Source organism: Lissotriton helveticus, chromosome 12 (assembly GCF_964261635.1).
Source record: "Lissotriton helveticus chromosome 12, aLisHel1.1, whole genome shotgun sequence".
Taxonomy (NCBI): domain Eukaryota; kingdom Metazoa; phylum Chordata; class Amphibia; order Caudata; family Salamandridae; genus Lissotriton; species Lissotriton helveticus.
In genome coordinates, this window is record NC_136073.1 from 431376879 (window position 1) to 431394121 (window position 17243).

The following is a 17243-nucleotide window of genomic DNA, read 5'->3' on the forward strand; positions in this document are numbered from 1 at the left end:
ATCTATCTATCTATCTATCTATCATCTATCTATCTATCTATCTATCTATCTATCTATCTATCTATCTATCTATCTACCATCCTGCCTACCTGTCCGTATGCCTGCCTATGGATCCATCTATCTATTTGTCTCTTAAATATTCGTGCATTTTTATTGCACAAAATACAGTAGTATAGAGCCTCATGTTTCACAGGTCCCTTTGAAATATGGATTTCATCATCATAATGCCAATCCCCAATGCACTTCTCAGTGGTTTAACATTGGCTGGGCCACTAGGATTATGAGGCAATGGGGGACCAATTATGCATCTAGGTTGCCTACAGCATAGAAGGCAAACTACGGTGCAAATTTTCTGGCAGCATTATTTTCATCCATTTAAATCAGAAAGATATTTTTTTAAATGTGCATATTATGCGGCACATTATGTGTCATGTGGTAAATCCTTAATTTATGTGGTATCTATCTATCTATCTATCTATCTATCTATCTATCTATCTATCTATCTATCTATCTATCTATCGGTCTGCCAGTCTGTCAAATATTTGTGTATTTTTATTGCACAAAATACCGTGGTATAGAACACAAGTTTCACAGGTTCCTCTGAAATATGGATTTCATCATCACAATTCCAATCTCCAATGCCCTTTCCAGAGGTTTAACATTGGCTGGGCCACTAGGATTATGCAGCAATGGAGGAGAACAATTATGCATCTGGGTTACCTACAGCAGTGGTTCCCAAACTTTTGACTCTTGAGGACCCTCACTGAATCACTACTGGAAGCCGCGGACCCCCAAGCAATTTGTACAATTTAAATTTCTTTTTAAAAACGCCTTTTGAAGCAGAGGCAATTTCAAGAGGGAGATGGCCTGATTTGGGTCTATTGGCAAGGACATGTATGAATACAGCAGTGTATTATTTATTTTGAAAGTTTTATAGAGCGCAAACAAGATCCTGGCGGATATCAGAGCGCTATACAGTCAATAAATGTTACTTATACATCAAAGAAAAAGAAGAGCAGATCAAAACATATGTACAGGGGCGTATTATACAAAGACGAACAAAGTAAGAAGCGATATACAGTCTGTCTCGTAGTGTGAGACCGAGGGTCAGTATAATGCCAAGATTGCTTACAAGGGACTTTTATCCCGTACAGGTTGAGGATTTCTATGTACCATATTCATGTGAATTTGGCCATGAGGATGGCTTTTACTTCCTTTTTAAATGAGGCAGTGAAAGGGTTGAGTCTGGTTTCTGGGGGTAAGGCATTCCAAATTCTGGGTGCCATACCAGAGAAGGATCGGTTATATGTTTTTTCTTATTGAATTTTTGAGGTTTCAGAAGTAGTTTTCCAGCATTTCTTGAGGGTCTGATCCCACCCGAGATTGTCAGCTTCTGTGCCAAGTAACTGGGGGCCTTGTGATGCATGGCTTTGTGCGTCATGCATGCTATTTTCAGATGAATTCGGGCTTCCAAGGGTAACCAGTTCAGGGGTTGTAGATCAGGGGAAATGTGGGAGCTTCATTTAGAACCAGTTATGAGTCTTGCTGCTGCATTGATTGAGGCTCGTAATGGAGCCGTAGAAGCTTTGGGTAGGCCGCACAGAGAGACACATCCGTATTCTACTCTAGGGATAATTAGAGCTTGTACTGCTTGCTTGAAGTCATTGGGTGGTAGGAAGGGTTTCATTTTCCGAAGTGTGTGTATCTGGAAGTTTGCTCCCTTTGTAGCACTACTGATATGTTTTTGCATGTTAAGGTTGCTGTCCAATGGTATTCCCAGTGACTTCGCTGAGTCCACAATGGAGGGTTGGACGTTGAGCGCCGTAATGTGTTTGAGCCAATCTTGCATTTTGGGGATTTTATGCGGGTGGAGCTATTAGAAGGAATTCAGTCTTTAGGGCATTCAGTTTGAGATGATTTTCTGCTAGCCAGGCTTGGGTATTTCTGAGCGTTGTGTTAAGCAATATGATGTCCTCTAGGGTGTGGATCTTAAGGTATAGTTGTGTGTCATCTGCGTACAATGGAGAGGTGTGGCGCCGCGGCCAGGGCGACTGACGCTGGAATCTGGGGATCAGGGTTTGATCCCCGGCTCCGGCGGCAGGTTAGCCCAGCACCATGTGACTCTGGGCAATAGCTTGCTTAATCTTCCCAACGGCCCCCAGCGCCTAGAGACCATTACGGGTGATTGTGCGCTTTACAAATGTGGATTATTATTATTATTATTATTATTACATGTGATTTTGCACGTTGGAGGCTTGTAGAATTTCACTGAGTGGTTCCATGCAGAGATTAAACAGTGTAGGGGATAGTGAGGAACCTTGTGGGACTCCCAACGTCACTGGGACTGGTTTGGACAAGGATTTATTGACTTTGAATTGTTGTGTCCGATTTTGGAGAAATTAGGTAAACCAACTTAGTACTGCCCCTGATAGACCCATTCTGTGTTCCTGGAGGTTTAACAGGTTTTCATGTTTGACCGTATCGAAGGCTGAGGAGAGGTCTAGAAGGATGAGTAAACAGGAACCATTTTGGTCGAGGATTTGAAATGCGTCGTCAATTATGTGTGTCATGGCTGATTCAGTGCTATGACCTGCCCGGAAGCCTGATTGGTGTTTGTTAAGGAGGTCGAAGTGATCAATATGCTTTGTTAGTTGTAGATGCACACATTTTTCCAGGAGCTTGGCTAAGGTTGGAATATTGGAAATAGGGCGGTAGTTGTTTAGGTCCGCAGGGTCTACCATGGGCTTCTTTAGTATGGGTGATACTTGGCCTACTTTGAGGCAATCTGGGATGCAGCCTTGTTGAAGTGAACTGTTTATGATCTTGGACCAGAGAGGTAGAAGCAGATGAGTTAGGTCTTTGACTGCATTTGCAGGAAGCGGGTCAGCGAGGTGATTGGCCGGGTTCAGGGCACTGAGGATTTTGCCAATGTTTTCTTCGGAGCATGTGGTAAATGAAGACCAGGTTGCATCGTTTTTTCGGTTAGGCTTTGAAGTGAGTTGGCATGATGCAGTAGGGAGTGCTGGGGGGTTTGTGGGTGCGGTCTTACGTGTACGGCTAAATCAATTAGGAGGTTGTTCTTGATGGTGTCGGTCTTCCGAGTGAAGAAGCTGGAGAACTCTTCGCAATTTGGCTGTGGGCACGTCATGTCTTGTGGACGATGAGGTGCCTCCTTGAATTGGGTTTTGATAAGTTCGAAAAGATTTCTGGGACAATTTCTTGCCTGGTCAAGTTGTAGGCTGAAATAGTCAGCTTTAGTGCGCTTGATCTTACGGAAATATGCATTTCTCTTTGTTCTGAGGATTTTGAGGTGAATGGTGGATGGCTCCGATCTCCAAGCACGTTCAGAAGTTCTGAGTGAACGCCTGTCCTCATTAAGTATTCCGTTGTACCAAGGTTTGGAATCCTTTATGAAGGGTCTTTTTAATTGAAGTGGAGCGACCTCATCTATTATCGAGGTCATGGCAGAAACATAATGATTGGTGAGAACATGTACATCAGAAGATTCGGCAGGGGGTAAGAGTCGGTTGTTACAGGAGGATGGCAGGGTGTTGGGGTTGATTTTTTTAAAGTCTCTTTTCCACACTTTTGGTCTTGTGGATTGAACTGAGTTTAGTTTCATAGTTTCCTTAATGGTGAAGGTGATAATGTGATGGTCTGACCAATCACACGGTTGGATCGACTACAGTTGAATGGAGTCTCTTTTAGAGAATATTAGGTCCAGGATCGAACCTTTGTCGTGAGTGGGAGAGTTGCAGAATTGGGTTAGGTCTAGGTCAACTAGGAAGTTCTTGAGACTGTTAACCACTGTATCGTTGTGATCATCCCAGTGGAGATTGAAGTCTCCAAGGAATATTTGAGTATTTGGTCACCCCGCGTTCGAGGATACCATGTCCATGAAGTGTTCGGTGAAAGCGAGGTTTCCACCTGGAGGGTGATAGATGATGTGCAGAGAGCAGATAGGTTTGCCATTACTGGTGATGTCCAGGCATATGTATTCACAAGATAGGAATGCAGGGGAAATGGCTCTGTTTACTGAAATATTACTGCGATGGATGCATGCGATACCCCCCCCCCCCGACTGACCAGTTCTGTCTAGTCTGATGATGTTGTAATTAGATGGTACTAGAATGTCAATGATTGGTGTGGAGAATTCCTTTAACCAGGTTTCAGTTAGCATTATTATGTCTGGTTCTTGGTTGAGGATGAGATCGGCTATGTCTGCTGCATGTCTAGAGGCTGATCTGCAGTTTAGGAGTATACATTTAAGTTTGGTCGAAATGAGGGTTGAGGAAGGTTCCTGGGTGATTGAGACTCTTCTGAGGTTATTGTCTTTGACTCCTCTAATGTTTATTTTAGTGGTTCTGTGTGAGTTGGGGGGGGGGATAGTAGGGATCAGCGCTGAGGCGGGAATGAGTGGTTTCATGGGGGTGGGATCATATGAACTTACCAGAAAGAGTAAATCATTCTCCGAGAGCGGGTTAGAGCTTCTGATTGATCGTGAGGAGTTATTTTGGGAGGAGATTGAGGGCCAAGTGGGGCGATGGAGGTTTGCATTGGATGTTAATTGGTTCCCCAACCAGCTAGATTTGAGGTGTCTTGTGGCTCCAACTTCCCAAGATTGTTTTGAGAGACAATCGTTGAGAGCTTGGAGTTCTTTTTTAATTTAATTTAGAGAGATTATGATCTCATCAAGTCTGGGGTTTTGTGCGGGTACGAATGGGGTCTGAGGCTATGTTATGAGCGTGGATGTGGATGCATGCACTGAAGTCTTGCTTGGTGTGAGGTTTGTGGCGGGTGTGGGTGGAGTTGGGAGGGTGTGGATGTGTGAGATGAGTGGGCTGTCGGGGTGGGTGCGAGTGGGGTATGGGATTGCGTTATGTGTGTCGGTGCATGCAATGAAGTCTGGTCTGGTATGTGGTTTGGGGCAACTTTGCATGGGGAAGGTGGGGGTGCTGCAGGTGTGAGTGTGTGTGATGGGTGGGTTGTGGGGGTGGGTGGCTGGTGTGTGGGTGTGGGAAGAATTGTGGATGTGGGAAGGTGGGCAGTGGGGGTGGATGAGTGGGATGTAGGTTTAGGTGGAGAGCTTGGGGCCAAGGTGTTATCGTCGAGCCGCATGTCTTCTATGTGGTAGTGGGGTGTCTTATTATGTCTAAACATCTGAAGTACGGGTGATGGTCTAGGTTGTGGGGTGTGTTTGTTATAAGTGTCAATGTTCAGCAAGGTTGCGGTGGCGTCAATGTTAGTGATGGAGGGTAGGGTGTTAGCCACAGGGGCCTCTGTTGTGGTAGGTAGGGGGTCTTCAATATTTACTGGGAGTGCATAGGAGGAGGTGGCTATGTTGGGTAGGGGAGTTGTGTGGATTTTGGGCGTAGGGGCGATGGAATGTGTCTCCATTGAGATCACTGGAGTGTGTAGTGGAGGTAAGGGGTTGTCGGGTGGGTTTGGTGAGGTGGTTTGGAGTGAGTTAATGTGGGGGTAGTCAGGGGGAGTGGCATATGGGTCATATGCTGGTAATGGTCAGAAAGGGGTGTTGTTGATGATGGCATGGGTGAACTGTGGGCTACTTTGAGTATTAGCGAAGGGAATAGTCTGAGTGGCCGTTTGGGGTTTGGACACTTGCTCTTTGATAATGGGGAAGATGTTATCTAGGAGGTTTAGATTACGATCTGTGGTTTGCATGAGGATGGTTCCAATATTATATATGGTGATGGTTGCAGTCGCTTGGAAAAGTTGGGAGGGGACAATATAGATAACTAGGCCATGAGCGGTTTTCCTGGTGCAAGAGATTGTAAATAGGGCTAGGAGTGCATTCCTCCATTGCGCTCTGGGTTTTGTGTAAAAAATTATGTCATTGGTAGTGTGTCCGTTGTGTAATGAGAAGTAGGAATCTGCACTGGGTGTTTCTGGGTGGCGTTTTATAAGATTGTGTTTAAAACGTTTAGCTGCAGTTTTTGAGAGCTTAGGGGGGTAAGTGATGGAGTAGGTGTGCGAGCCTATGCGCTCCATGGTATAATCGATACAGTTGGTGATGTGTTATGGGGTGCGAGATGTAAGTGGATCTCGGTTAGCAGTCAGCGATATGCGTGTGAGGTCGGGTTTAGGGAGGTGGGAAAGGGGGGATGATTGGGGTGGGGCTTAGGGGGGATGGTTGGTGTTGAGGCAGGTGTCGACTGTAGAGGTGGCTAGGTAGTCATTTGGGTGGGCACAAGGTGGGGGAGGCAGGTATCGACTGTAGTGGTAGTAAGGTAGTAATTTGGGTGGGCAAGAGGGGAGATCAAAAACCCCCTAGAATGTGTTATTGGCGTCTCTTGAGTAGTATGCTAGGGGAAGGTTTAAGCGAAGGGCCTAGGGGTATAGTGGAGGTGGGCAAAAAAGGTATAGTATTGGATTGTGAGGTCTATTGGAGGACTATATGTTAGCAGAGTTAGATGTACATTCTGACCTGCAGTATTTAGGTAAGGAGGTTAGAGGGTGTAGGGAGTATGATGTATCCCTGTAGTGGAGCCGTTCCAATATGGGCGCCTTTGGATAGAGACTCATAGGCAGCAGTTCATTCCTATTTCTTTATCCATTAGCTGTGGGCTTATTGTTGTGGTCCTGCTTCACTTTCCATGAATTTTTGCTTCTAGTCCTACTTCTTTTGTTAAGATCATTTGTTGTGGATGGTGTTAGTTTCTCCTGGGATGCTAACAGTCTGTGGGCGGATTGATCTATATTGGGGGGAGTGCTTCTTCCCCTCGTTGTTGGCCATTTTGGTTAACTTTGTCCCCGGGCTGTCCTGTCAGCCATTTTAGTGTGTTAGTGGAATGGACATAAGGTCAATATCTTAAATACAAAAACAAGCGAGGTGTGAAACCGTTATGTCCTTACTGTAGCCAGTACAAGCACTGAAGTTCCAGCTCTCTGCCTTATCATCTCTGGGCGTTTAGAAAGGGGCAAAAGCACCTCGGTGATTTGTGCGCTCTAAGCGCCGTACTACAACGAGCCGAAGGAGGGGGGGTGGAGCTCAATGACTGCCTCCTTCCACCACAGTGGGATCGTTGCCCAGACTACCCCCGCTCAACACCCTCCGAATCACAGAGTGACCGCTGGGCTCCAGCCGTGCACACACTCAAGCTATTTTAGTTCGCTACTTCGTCAGATCGTCAGTTCGCTAGTTCGCTAGTACGCAGTTCGTCTATGAAGAGACCGTAGCGTACGACCGTAGCGTACGAGCTCCCAGGCAGCCCTCACCTTGCCTGCCTCCGCACATCCGATCGGCTGACAGGCTCCCAGCGGGTTCCGCATCTACATTTGTGCCGGTCGGCTGCGGCTGCGGTTGCGTCTCCGTACGGCAGGCCAGGACGTACGCCCCTGACTCGTCCAGTGCAGTCCACAGCTCGTCTCCACTCGTTCCACTGCCTCGTCATGGGGGATGGGGGCTTTTATTCTTGCCACTCTGAGGATCGTCCACCCCTCTGGCTGTGTCCGACGAGGGTCACTGCCTCTCCACTCGAGAATCCAGCCGCCTCGCCCTCAAAACAGCGGATGGTCCGCTCCAGTCATATCTCTGGTAGCGATGATTGCCACTCCACTCGCCGACAGTCTCGCCATTCTCCGTGAAGAAGGATATCCAGGTGAGCAGCGTATTCCGTTTCGAAACCTGTTACGCTTATGATTAAGTTTCTGGTTACAGTTCAGTTCTAGGTATGCTACTGACAGGGATATTCCGACAGTGGGATCCCAAGTGCACGGAGCGCTTCCACAGAGCTCCTATCGGTCGGCCATATTTGGCTACCCAAGGGCTTGTGGAAAGTGAGCAATCAGACAGCAGAACAAAATCCTACTGCTGATCCTGGCTGCATCTATTTTACCTGCCTGCCAAGTAACGGTAACCTATACACATGTGCCTTTCAACGTTTTATTGCTTTTATTGTATTGCCTGTATTTTCATTGTTGTGCCTGTGACTGCTGTTGTCTGTCTTCCCCCGCTGCCTGTACGTGGTCCGTGCCCCTTTTTCTTCCCTCTGTTCCCCTCGCCGTCCCCGTGCTCTCTCTGCCCGGTCTTTCCTTCTGTACCCCTCGCTGCCCCGTGTCTCTGCCTGGTTTTCCCTTCTGTTCCCCTCGCTGCCCGAGTGCCTCTCTGTCCGTTCTGACTTCAGTTCTTAGCTGCCCCTATATTTCTGTATTCTGTATTTTGCCTCTGTGCCATTCATTTTTTGGGCCCGTCTGCCCTCTGTGCCACTCGTTTTTCCCTAGTTTTTGTGCCCCTTTTGCCTTCTGTTCCACTCGTTTTTCCCTCGTTTTTTGTGCCTTTCTGCCCTCTGTTCCACTCGTTTTTTGTGCCTTTTTGCCCTCTGTTCAACTCGTTTTCCCCTAGTTTTTTGAGCCCTTCTGCACTCTGTTCCAATCGTTTTTTGTGCCCTTCCTATGTTCCACTAGTTTTTTGAGCCTTTCTGCCCTCTCTGCAACTCATTTTCCCCTAGTTTTTTGTGCCCTTCTGCCCTCTGTTCCAATTGTTTTTTGTGCCTCTCTGCCCTCTGTTCCACTTATTTTTTGTGACTTTCTGCCCTCTGTTCCACTAGTTTTCCCTTGTTTTTTGTGCCCTTCTGCCCTATGTTCCACTCGTTTTTTGTTCCTTTCTGCCCTCTATTCCACTTTGTTTTCCCATCGTTTTGTGTGCCCTTCTGCCCTCTGTTCACGCCTTTCTGACCTCTGTTCCACTCGTTTTCCCCTCATTTTTTGTGCCCTTATGCCCTCTGTTTCCACTTATTTTTTTGTGCCCTTCTTCCCTCTGTTCCACTTGTTTTTCCCTCGTTCTTTGTGCCTCTCTGCCCTCTCTGCCACTCGTTTTTCCCTAGTTTTTTGTGCCTTTCTGCCCTCTGTTCTACTCGTTTTTTGTGCCTGTCTGCCCTCTGTTCCACTCGTTTTTTTGTGCCTTTCTGCCCTCTGTTCCACTCGTTTCTTGTGCCTTTTTGCCATCTGTTCCACTTTGTTATTCCATCGTTTTTTGTGCCCTCCTGCCCTCTGTTCCACTCGTTTTTTGTGCCATTCTTCCCTCTGTTCCACTCGTTTTCCCCTAGTTTTTTGTGCCCTTCTGCCCTCTGTTCCCACTTGTTTTTTGTGCCCTTCTGCTCCATTCGTTTTTTGTGCCTTTCTGCCCTCTGTTCCACTTGTTTTCCCCTCGTTTTTTGTGCCTTTCTGCCTTCTGTTCCACTCGTTTTTTTGTGCCCTTCTGCCTTCTGTTCCACTTGTTTTTTGTGGCCTTCTGTATCACAGCTCTTGTGTGCTGTGATGATGCATGGGCATTTAATTTTTTACTACGACAAGCACTCGAGTCCTGCGGACCCCCTGGGAATGTCTCACGGACCCCTGGGGGTCCGCAGACCACAGTTTGGGAAACGCTGACCTAGAGCATAGAAGGCAAATTATGCTGCAAATTCTCTGGCAGTATTATTTTCATTTGTTTAAACCAGAAAGATCATTACTAAAAGGTGCATATTATTTGGCAAATTATGTGTTGAGTGTGGAAAATTTTCAATTTATGTGGTAAATGCCAAAGGCACAGAATGCCAGTGACTCTAACCATTGCTCGTTATTTTATCACCAATCTATCCATTAATGGTAAACCCAGCTTAAACATTATATTTCCATGTAGTGCCCATTATTAACTGCACCCTGAAGAGAACAGCTTCAACATCCTACCCACTACAACCCTACTATGTCAATGGAGGGAGATCCACTGACAATCCAGGGGTAAGAGAGGTAAGGGAATGGATACCGCCTCCCGACTAAAAATCCACCATCCTACATGTATCCATCCAGAACTACGCTCTCGAGGTAAAAAAATCCTTACGTGGCGAACACCGCAGATTGCAGAAAGAAAACAAATCCTTTTGTTATTTAACCCTCACACACCCTATTGGTGTCATGCTTCATCATCAGGTTCACCCTCACTCCTAAAGGTCAGGGTGGGCTCGACCGCATTTCAGGGAGCTCTTAAGAGATGTAGGCCAGGGGGACTTAAAGATAAAAATCCTACTGCCTTCTCCAGGTATCCTCTTTATTCTCGGGGATGTAGTGGATATGAAAAAACAGTTGAAAAGGGATCATTTTTGGAGTAATGGTCCTATGATCCTAATAATCTGCCAACATTATTTCAGCCCAAAAATTGTGGCCTCAAGGGTCCTGGGCTTTCATCAGGGCTCAAAAGGTTCCCTCCATGGTGTTGACAGTGATTCACTCTATAAATATGTTTGAAGGGACAGATAGCTGTAATCTTCGTGCATCATAAAAGGGGAGAATACTTATCTACCTTCTTCAGAAAAATTCTGCCTGTAAGGGAAACAAAAGACAACAACACATACAATCAAACATTTCAGTAATCGTAGATAATGTGTGTAACCGCACCCATCATGCAAGGGTGCTCATATTCCAAAGGTTTGTCTACTCACTAGTGCGTGATCATTACTCAGAGCTTAAATTCCATTATTAAATCAAATCCAGCCAATTAGGCGGTGTGCGTGAACTCTTGCACCTATATTATTTTATTCTTATTAGTGCATTTCTCCTTGTAAAAAATCCAAGATAATCAACCACACCCATTCATGTCCGATCAATAAATTCCATTCATCCTGTATGCAAGAATATTGTGTCAATTAGTGTGCGTGGCGTGCCCAAAATTTAGCCATCGTAGGATATACAACTCTTCGGTGCGCGCAAAACCTCGGTACACTTTTCCCTTATATAATTTAGTGGTGGAGGGGTGTCACGCTCAATTACAGGACACCAGGCACCTGAATCACATATGGTGTGCCTAATATAGCTAAAAAACCCTTACCAAATTAGGGTAATAACTGGTGTCTCATGGATAACGCACAGGCAGCCTTGTAGTCACACGCTGTTGGGAGTGAAACTACAGCGCTAGACTCCCCCCGAAATGGTATAAATACTACATGCCTTACCTTAATCCGATGTGGCGCTTAAGTAATCAACTTACTACTTCAAAGGTCCTACCCAGTGGGCCACCTATTTGGTCTCCGCATATCCCGGCTTTTGCAATGAGCTGGTCAGAGAGCTCGCTTAAATGTACAAGCACTCCTGTCAAACGCCCCGGATGTGGGCGCGTCTAAGGGGCGGGGATCCACCAGAGCGTCATACCCCCGCATGTAAGTGAACAGGACAACAGAAAATCCCTGATGCTCATGGAGATTGTAGTCTAGACGGTGTGCACTAGTAATCGGTTCTACTCTTTAGCCTAAGAAGGTGCTGAAAAATAAGATCTAAGATAAATCACAATGGATATGAAGCGGGAAGCTAAAATCCTCATTCATAAGAGGGCAAACCTGTGAATGTTAAAACATGGGATTGTGTAGTGTTAGCCTATTCAGGGACGCATCGTGCTAGGCTGTATCCTGACTGAAAGTGAAAAAAATTGGATTGTGCATCATGTGCGCTATTCAGAATTTATACCACAGTATGGTGATGGTCAATCTACTCTCAGGTTAAATATATTGGTTGCAGGGGCAGAGGGAGCTAACTTCTGCACGGTATGTAGATTCCGGGCGGAGTGATAGTAGGACCACTACTCTAAACAGTTGTACCAGATTCAGAGATCAACCATCAGTCTCAATATAGACTGAAGCTAAGTAAATTATAGTGTGCTCAAACCCCAACCATATGATGACATATTGGATCGTGCACTAAGAGCAAGGAAGTACATCATTTTAACTTAAAATGGAAAACATTTAAAAAAGGGGGAGGAAGAGGGTAATGGGGGATAAAGGGTAAGTAGTTGGCTTCAGGGCACTCAATACCAGGTGACTGTGGGTGATCACCCAGTGTAAATAGACGTACTGCCGAAGTGGATTAAAAACCCCCACTCCCATGATCCCATGTAAAAAATCAGTTTCTGTTCAACATGTTCCATGGTATTGAGTCGTTCAGTCCTTGCTTGTCCATGCCCATCATGTAGACCCATCGTTGTTCTCTCTCCCAGAGTCTCTTGGTGAGATTAGGGCCTTCTTTGACTTTTTCAATTATGGTCATTTGTATATCTTGGTCGTCATGATTCATTTCAACATAGTGGGCCGTCAGTTTGGTCGCTGTAATTTTACGTCTAATGGTGCTTCTGTGTTAACCAATCCGTAGCTTGATTTTCCTGGTTGTCCTCCCAACATACCCAGAGTCACAGGGGCATTTGATCATGTAGACCACGTTACACGTATTACAGTTAGTGTGGTCTCTTTGCTCCCAGTCAAACCTGAGACCTAGGTTGATGCTGGTGGTGTGCTTGGTAAAGGGGCATGCCACACAACTTCCACAAGGAAAGTGACCCTTTACAGGTGGTTGATTTCACAGTCAGTTGACTCTCACTTGTGTGTTCCCAGTTGTCTGTGTGAACAGAGTGTTCCTGATACTACGATTCCTCCTGAACGAGAACATTGGTTTCTCAAATGTAAGTTTATTGGACAAGAGAAGGCGCCAATTTCTGTCAATGATTTTCTTTGTTATTAGAGGATGAACTGTGTGTGGTGACACACGTGATGTCTTCTTGGCTTGCTCGATGACCTTCTGGGGGTAACCCTTCTCCTCCAATCTCATGGTGAGGTTTCTGGCTTCTTCATTGTACTCCTCCAGGTTTGAGCTATTTCTCTGTATCCTCAGGTATTGTCCAATGGGGAGATTCTCTCTTAGAGAGCGAGGATGTGCGCTGTCGAAGTGTAGCAGACTGTTCCGTTCTGTAGGTTTCTTGTATAGTTTGCTCTCTAATTTACCATCTTTGGCAAGGATGTTAATGTCCAAAAAGGAGACACTCCTGCTGTTACTGGTACTGGTGAATCTCCGGTAAGGGTTGACACTATTGATCCATGTCATGAATTCTGTGGTACTGGCTTGATTTCCATGCCAGATGACAAAAATGTCATCAATATACCTGAGCCTTTGTCGTATGTTATTACAGAAAGGGTTGGTGGACCAGATATATTCATCCTCTAGATGACCCATATAGAGGCAAGCAATACTAGGGGCAAAAGTACTGCCCATTGAAGTTCCGGTGGATCCCCGCCTCTCAGATGCGCCCACATCTGGGACGTTTGACAGGAGTGCTTGTACATTTAAGCGAGCTCTATGACCAGCTCGTTACAAAATCCGGGATATACGGAAACCAAATAGGTAACCTTTGAAGTAGTAAGTTGGTTACCTGAGCGCCACATCGGATTAACCCCTTCCATGCTGCGCACATTTTCACACTAGGCGGGGGTTTTATTGAGTGGGCAGTATACAGACAGCCCCCGGCCGTCATCAGCACACGCCCACCATGATCTCGGATGGCAGGGGGCATCGAAGCACTCAAGGGGTTAATGTAATGCACATATTATTTACACTATTTCGGCAGGAGTCTAACGCTGTAGTTTCACTCATTCTCCCAACAGCCTGTGACTACAAGGCTGCCCGCGCCATTATCCATAAGACACCAGTTGTTCCCCCAATTAGGGTAAGGTTTTTTTAGCTATATTGTGCCCACCATATGAAATTCAGCCGCCCGCTGTCATGTAATTGAACCTGACACCCCTCTACCACTAAATTATATAAGGGAAGCGTGCACGAGGTATTGCGCGCACCGAACAAATGTAAAACCTATGATGCCTTCATTTTGGGCACGCCACGCACTATAATTGACACAATATTCTTGCATACAGTATGAATGGAATTTATTGATCGGACATGAATGGGTGTGGTTGAGTATCTTGGAGTTTTTTACAAGGAGATATGCACTAATGAAAATAAAATAATATAGGTGCGAGAGTTCACGCACACCGCCTAATTGGCTAGATTTGATTTAATAATGGAATTTAAGCTCTGAGTCACGATCACGCACTAGTGAGTAGACAAACCTTTGGAATATGAGCACCCTTGCATGTTGGGTGCGGTTACACACATTATCTACGATTACTGAATTGTTTGATTGTATGTGTTGTTCTCTTTTGTTTCCCTTACAGGCAGAATTTTTTTCGTTCCTGAAGAAGGGAGATAAGTATTCTCCCCTTTTATGGTGCACGAAGGTTACAGCTATCTGTCCCTTCAAACATATATATAGAGTGAATCACTGTCCATGTCAGGGAGGGAACCTTTTGAGCCCTGATGAAAGCTCAGGACCCTTGAGGCCACAATTTTTGGGCTGAAACAGGTTGGCAGATTATTAGGGTCATAGGACCATTACTCCAATAAAGACCCGTTTTTTAATATCCACTATGTCCCCGAGAATAAAAGGGATACCTGGGAACGCAGTAGGATTTTTATCTTTAAGTCCCCCTGGTCTACATCTCTTAATAGCTCCCTGAAATACGGTCGAGCCCACTCTGACCATTAGGAGTTAGGTTGAACCGAATGATGAAGCATAACACCAATCGGGTGTGTGAGGGTTAAATAACAAAAGGATTTGTTTCCTTTCTGCAATCTGCAGTGTTCATTCAACATCCTACCCACCTACATATAAGGGGTCCTTTAATATAATTTCACATTGTCCACTGCGCAATTTAGTACTGTTCTCTTCTTTTAAATGTAGACAACCACACAGTATAGTTAAATATCACACTTACTATTTTCTACAAACATTTCTCTGTTTAAAGAAACACTTTTTTTCAAGATTACTGCCCAAAATCATATAATGTAAGATATGCAATACGGGTAAAATGCAGTGCCTAATTTGAGCTGGTGGTTTCCGGGGCTGGGCACCTTCTTAATTGTCAACATCCAAACTTTTGACAGGCTGCCGCATGGTGGCGCTGTTTATCTACTTAAGATATGAGCACAACAACAGTTGTTTATTAATTAAATATGCATAAAATTACTAATCCCTACTACCCAAGCCATTATATATCTTTGGGACCTTGTATGGTATGAATAGTCAACTTGTACAAGTGTGATTGTTAGTAGCTGTGCTGGTATTGCCATTGGCAGCGTTGGGAGGGGCAGCGGGTGGTGCAAACTGCAGTGGTCTCCTGTTGAACGCCCTGCCACTTTTTTTTTTTTACAAATTAAGCACTGGAGCATGTGTACTATGGTACTCAATTGCCATCTTGGAGTTTTGGTGACATTTGCAAACCACTGCACACTTGCCCTCATGATTTATGATACCACCAAAACCCCTCAATGTCTATAGTGGACCATGTGACAGTTACCTGTTATTTTACCTCTCTCTCTCTCGCTCTCTCTCTTTACATGTGCTTTGATGCACATTGCTTATTTGCAGGTGCACAGAGTGTGATTTGGTGTTTATTACCATTGTTGAGGGTGAGGAAGGGCCATTACTCCTGAGATGCAAAGCTTCAAGTGAGTCATGATGTCTCCCTCAACAATGGTAATAAGTAGCATAATACTCTATGTATCTGCATACATTTACGCCAGGGTGTTTATTATGTGTATATGTTATAATAAAAGATATTAACTAAAGTGAGGAGAGGGTGCAAGGAATTACATTTGTGCATTGAAGAAGCCTAACTATATACAAGCTTGTTTTACGTTGCAAGTAAAGGCCCTGTAATATGCACTGTGGGAATCACAAAGAATCTCTGCACTGTAGCAATAAATGTGAATTTATAATTATAGGTGTTCTAGATAAAATGTTATTGGGACACATTTCTTTTCACTGCCATATTATGTATAATTACGCTATTCCAGTAAAAATAAGCGGAGGACAAATAAAATGTTATTTTGAACAAATGTACTAATAAACTCACTTTCAATTGTTGCTATGGTGCAAAGGTTAAATTCCTTATTACCACAGTACAGCCTAACTGTCTTGAGCAAACAATGCTCAGATTCTGTTCTACAGTCAGCAGACAGAAGAAAACAACTGGGCCACCGACATAAAACTGAGGCACGGTGATTCATTCTCACTGCTTAGATTTATACCCTTTTGCTTTAAGCTTTGGATACGGTTTCATATTTTTGTTTATAACTTCTGTACAGGAATAAACTAGCACAGCATAAACCATAAATGCAAATGTGCAGAATTGTATATGCTAGTTATTATTATGTATTTATACTCAAGGGAGTACCTTTGCTTGGTGTGATGCAAATCCATTCAGTAGTTTTCAAGAGATTAGTGTCTAAATAGATTTGTTGGTTGCTTGAAAGTGTTAAATTATAGACCTATCTGGACTATTATCTGGAGGTCTATGAACCTGCTTTGATGGACCCACGCATACCCAAAGTTATAAAAAAATAAAAACACATTAAATGTGATTGCATGAGGGAGATTATCCTTCCAACATCCATTATGAGACCATAAACCCACACCTGGGGCAATGGATTGAACATGATTGGTTAACCACAATTTAGAGAACAAGCATTAGAAATGCAATAGGTCTCACATTTTTTTAAGTTAGGGCTATTGGCATAGTTCAACAGCTACAGGACAGAAATTGCCACTTTGAAGGTGCCGAACAGAGCATTGTTCTGTGAAACTGCCCGAAAGCCTAAACAATGTTGATAACCTACAAATTAAAAAAACGCAGATCCGGATGACCAGGAGGAACGCGGACGTATTGGGATGGCCAGCTCAAGCAAACAATGAGTAAAATCACCTGGGCATGACTCAAGCATGCACAGGCAGGAGAATCCGACCCAATACACCAATACAACCCTAACCAACGAACACGTGGCAATTCATGGACATGCCTACAGCCGATAAAGGAGATAACAACAGGTCTTACAGAGAGCGCAGGCTCGCTGCCTAGGTTCGACCTAAAAATGTTGTGGTCACCTTTACAGGATGCAGTGACAAGGTTCCTGTGTCCTGAGAAAACAAATGAGAGGGGCAATTAGAGCACAAGGGGCACCCCTCAACCCCCTGGTTTGGATGGTGGGGGAAGTCAAAGGGACTGTCCTGTAAATAAAGAGAAAGATTTTGCTGTGGGTTTGTGAACCTCAAGGCTGGGATTGTAGTCCCTAGCATGGGACCCTGAGATCTGCAAACCCTGGCCAAGGGACCACAAAACCTTGGTAAGCTTCACTTCCAGGAACTGCAAACTCACAGCAAACTTCCTGGATCTGCTCTGGACATTTTTGTAGTGCTTGCAAACCTGAAAAAAAGTTTGGGGACCCACTAAAGGCCAGCAAGGGATGTAGAATTGCTGAGAATATGCAATCCCTGATCGTGAAGCTTGTTGTGTTTTTGCAAATCTTATAATCGGATCCATAAACATTTTTTAAAAAGTGAAAACGCAAGGCCTGCTCAAAGGCCAATCCCCATGTCT